General features: G+C 53.5%; 1 non-coding gene across 1 annotated transcript in view; it reads left to right on the plus strand.

Annotated features, from left to right (window-relative positions):
• Window positions 1–3,542: 3,542 nt before the first annotated feature.
• LOC126322309 (small subunit ribosomal RNA) overlaps window positions 3,543–5,000 on the plus strand; it is a 1,893-nt gene continuing 435 nt past the window's right edge. Inside the window, exon 1 of the ribosomal RNA XR_007558928.1 lies at window positions 3,543–5,000. This exon is cut by the window's right edge and continues 435 nt beyond it. This is a non-coding gene — a ribosomal RNA (small subunit ribosomal RNA).

Genomic DNA, 5,000 nt, shown 5'->3' on the forward strand with positions numbered 1-5,000 from the left:
AGCACCAAAGCACTATCGTTCAACAACATCCATTTTATCCTCGCTGCCACAGGACACTATCCAAACAACGACAAGAGGAACGTCACGTCCACTAATAAGACAGAATGTCTCACATCACCCGCAAACAACGCAGCTCAAATCAGCCAGCAACACCCACAGTGGTCCACCCAGTATCAACACAGGACGCAACGCCACGCCACAACACAAAAGGTACAAGTAATAAAATACCCTTTGGCCACACCCCTTATAAAGGCATCGAACCAACCCACCACCTGACACCAGCCAAACGTACATCCTGATTTGACACATCTCTGGCAACCTAACCCACGTTGGCCCTTAACCTAACCCACGTTGGCCCTTAACCTAACCCACGTTGGCCCTTAACCTAACCCACGTTGGCCCTTAACCTAACCCACGTTGGCCCTTAACCTAACCCACGTTGGCCCTTAACCTAACCCACGTTGGCCCTTAACCTAACCCACGTTGGCCCTTAACCTAACCCACGTTGGCCCTTAACCTAACCCACGTTGGCCCTTAACCTAACCCACGTTGGCCCTTAACCTAACCCACGTTGGCCCTTAACCTAACCCACGTTGGCCCTTAACCTAACCCACGTTGGCCCCTAACCTAACCCACGTTGGCCCCTAACCTAACCCACGTTGGCCCCTAACCTAACCCACGTTGGCCCCTAACCTAACCCACGTTGGCCCCTAACCTAACCCACGTTGGCCCCTAACCTAACCCACGTTGGCCCCTAACCTAACCCACGTTGGCCCCTAACCTAACCCACGTTGGCCCCTAACCTAACCCACGTTGGCCCCTAACCTAACCCACGTTGGCCCCTAACCTAACCCACGTTGGCCCCTAACCTAACCCACGTTGGCCCCTAACCTAACCCACGTTGGCCCCTAACCTAACCCACGCTGCACCTTAACCTAAGTTACGCTGCACCTTAACCTAAGTTACGCTGCACCTTAACCTAAGTTACGCTGCACCTTAACCTAAGTTACGCTGCACCTTAACCTAAGTTACGCTGCACCTTAACCTAAGTTACGCTGCACCTTAACCTAAGTTACGCTGCACCTTAACCTAAGTTACGCTGCACCTTAACCTAAGTTACGCTGCACCTTAACCTAAGTTACGCTGCACCTTAACCTAACTTACGCTGCACCTTAACCTAACTTACACTGCACCTTAACCTAAGTTACACTGCACCTTAACCTAAGTTACACTGCACCTTAACCTAAGTTACACTGCACCTTAACCTAAGTTACACTGCACCTTAACCTAAGTTACACTGCACCTTAACCTAAGTTACACTGCACCTTAACCTAAGTTACACTGCACCTTAACCTAAGTTACACTGCACCTTAACCTAAGTTACACTGCACCTTAACCTAAGTTACACTGCACCTTAACCTAAGTTACACTGCACCTTAACCTAAGTTACACTGCACCTTAACCTAACTTACACTGCACCTTAACCTAACTTACACTGCACCTTAACCTAACTTACACTGCACCTTAACCTAACTTACACTGCACCTTAACCTAACTTACACTGCACCTTAACCTAACTTACACTGCACCTTAACCTAACTTACACTGCACCTTAACCTAACTTACACTGCACCTTAACCTAACTTACACTGCACCTTAACCTAACTTACACTGCACCTTAACCTAACTTACACTGCACCTTAACTGTCACATGTAACGTCACAGGAATGTAGCTTTGCCTAACAGCAACCCTCTGAACATAGTTCACTGCTTGGATCCTCTGGTGTCATGTGTATTTCTTGATGCCATGGTGCGTACCCTCACATAAAGGTCTTTCGAGTGTTGCGTACTTTCTACACAGTCCCGCTAACCACTGGAAGGGTGTACCGCTACAGAACGAATATCGCCCTCCCCTCCTGCCCTTCCAAGCTGGTCGGTCAGGCGTTTGTTTGTGAAATGAGCCTTGCAGCTGTTCAGTTGCATTCGGTTGTCGATGCAGTCAGTGTACGTTGTGGTACGGCCTGTGTGGACTGTCCGCTGATGTACGCGTAACCCACACTGATCATCCGTCGTTACGTACTGAGTGACATAATGTGGCACATGCTTGACCGTACACCGGCTGCGCCCTACAATGGCGAATCATAAGGGCCATATGTTGTGCACGATGCTACTTGTCTCGTCTCCCCATTACAGCGAGATTGCACTGTTGTACGCCGTACAGACATGTGGTAAGTAGGTACGGACGAAAGTATTGCATGTTGCCCCCCCCCCCCCCTCCTCCCTCTGCCGGGAATCAGCGTGAGCCGTCTGTTGATGTAGCGACGAGGGTTTTCCTATTTAATCGTATTGCCCCACACAACATGATAGCACGGTGGACCGCGTTCCACATCTGCGACATGCTACAGAGGCCGGTTGACAGTCGACCGCGCAAGGGACATTGCACACGTGCGCGGACCATCTTCCACGTGTTCTCTCGTGTACATGCCGCAGTGTGTATGTGGGCTGATGTAGCGTGTCGTGACACATAACATGCAGGCATGCCAGAATCGTAGATTTCGCAAATGTAGATTGACGTATACGTTTGCTGCCAAAGATCCGCAAATGAACTGGAAATCAGTTGTTGAGCGGTTGTTCGCGCTGCAGGTGCATCGGTGATAGCGACGATCGGTACATCTGTGAACCGGTTGTTTCGGCGGTACCCGCCATGCCCCCGAACCTGAGTTGGCCATGTGGGTATGAAGCGATACGAGGCTGTGGCTTGGCGGGACAGTCCCCGGCCGGTGAGGGGGGGCCGCCCGGCGTGCTGGCCGCGCGCTGCGTGAGCGCACGCACTACAGCCGGCTGGTGGGGGGCGCCCAGTGGCAGGAGCGCCGGCCGACGGGCCCGGCTGGCGTCCCAGCTATGCGCCGGCGCACCCTGCGCGCGGCGCCAGGCGGCCAAAGTGGGTTCTGTCGAGCCCGGTGCGAAGCGCGGTGGACATCTGCAGTGTGCTGGTCCGATTGCGGACTGTGTGCGTTGAGGATGCGCCGCCGCCCGGCACTCGGCGTCGCGACGCCGTCTGCTGCTCGGTCGCCCCCAGCGGTTCTCGCAGGTGGTTTGTATCGCAGCTCTGCGGACGTGTTGGCGCGTGCGCTGTGCTGGGAGAGTTCGCTTCTGCACCCAAGTGGGGCTTTGCCCTTCTGTGGCGCTGGCGTTGGAGCTGCCGGTCACCGTAGGTGGCGCGTGTTGTTTCCCGCCGGCAATGCCACGACAGCACGCTCCCGGGCCTCTGTCGGCAGCGGCAAGCTCAGTTGGGAGCACGGGTGTTCGCACTGAAAGCGTCTACTCGCCTATCTCCGGGCGATTGCGCCTCTCTCGAACCCGACCAAGTACTTAGGACGGCGCTGCGCGCCGCCGGGACCTGAGAGGGTTTCGAGGTGTATCGTGCAGGGGAGCTCAGCCTCCTCCTGTTTGCAGAATAATTGAGCGGACGCTTGCGTGTTCGCGCGGGCCCTCGGGACACACTCCCGGGCGGCCGGCTGCTCAGCTCTCGTTGACGCAGCTCCCTGGTTGATCCTGCCAGTAGTCATATGCTTGTCTCAAAGATTAAGCCATGCATGTCTCAGTACAAGCCGCATTAAGGTGAAACCGCGAATGGCTCATTAAATCAGTTATGGTTCCTTAGATCGTACCCACGTTACTTGGATAACTGTGGTAATTCTAGAGCTAATACATGCAAACAGAGTCCCGACCAGAGATGGAAGGGACGCTTTTATTAGATCAAAACCAATCGGATTGGCTCGTCTGGTCCGTTTGCCTTGGTGACTCTGAATAACTTTGGGCTGATCGCACGGTCCTCGTACCGGCGACGCATCTTTCAAATGTCTGCCTTATCAACTGTCGATGGTAGGTTCTGCGCCTACCATGGTTGTAACGGGTAACGGGGAATCAGGGTTCGATTCCGGAGAGGGAGCCTGAGAAACGGCTACCACATCCAAGGAAGGCAGCAGGCGCGCAAATTACCCACTCCCGGCACGGGGAGGTAGTGACGAAAAATAACGATACGGGACTCATCCGAGGCCCCGTAATCGGAATGAGTACACTTTAAATCCTTTAACGAGTATCTATTGGAGGGCAAGTCTGGTGCCAGCAGCCGCGGTAATTCCAGCTCCAATAGCGTATATTAAAGTTGTTGCGGTTAAAAAGCTCGTAGTTGGATTTGTGTCCCACGCTGTTGGTTCACCGCCCGTCGGTGTTTAACTGGCATGTATCGTGGGACGTCCTGCCGGTGGGGCGAGCCGAAGGCGTGCTTGCGCGTCCCGAGGCGGACCCCGTTGAAATCCTACCAGGGTGCTCTTAGTTGAGTGTCTCGGTGGGCCGGCACGTTTACTTTGAACAAATTAGAGTGCTTAAAGCAGGCAAGCCCGCCTGAATACTGTGTGCATGGAATAATGGAATAGGACCTCGGTTCTATTTTGTTGGTTTTCGGAACCCGAGGTAATGATTAATAGGGACAGGCGGGGGCATTCGTATTGCGACGTTAGAGGTGAAATTCTTGGATCGTCGCAAGACGAACAGAAGCGAAAGCATTTGCCAAGTATGTTTTCATTAATCAAGAACGAAAGTTAGAGGTTCGAAGGCGATCAGATACCGCCCTAGTTCTAACCATAAACGATGCCAGCCAGCGATCCGCCGCAGTTCCTCCGATGACTCGGCGGGCAGCCTCCGGGAAACCAAAGCTTTTGGGTTCCGGGGGAAGTATGGTTGCAAAGCTGAAACTTAAAGGAATTGACGGAAGGGCACCACCAGGAGTGGAGCCTGCGGCTTAATTTGACTCAACACGGGAAACCTCACCAGGCCCGGACACCGGAAGGATTGACAGATTGATAGCTCTTTCTTGATTCGGTGGGTGGTGGTGCATGGCCGTTCTTAGTTGGTGGAGCGATTTGTCTGGTTAATTCCGATAACGAACGAGACTCTAGCCTGCTAACTAGTCGCGTGACATCCTTCGTGCTGTCAGC

This window comes from Schistocerca gregaria, unplaced genomic scaffold (genome assembly GCF_023897955.1).
Source record: "Schistocerca gregaria isolate iqSchGreg1 unplaced genomic scaffold, iqSchGreg1.2 ptg000805l, whole genome shotgun sequence".
NCBI lineage: Eukaryota > Metazoa > Arthropoda > Insecta > Orthoptera > Acrididae > Schistocerca > Schistocerca gregaria.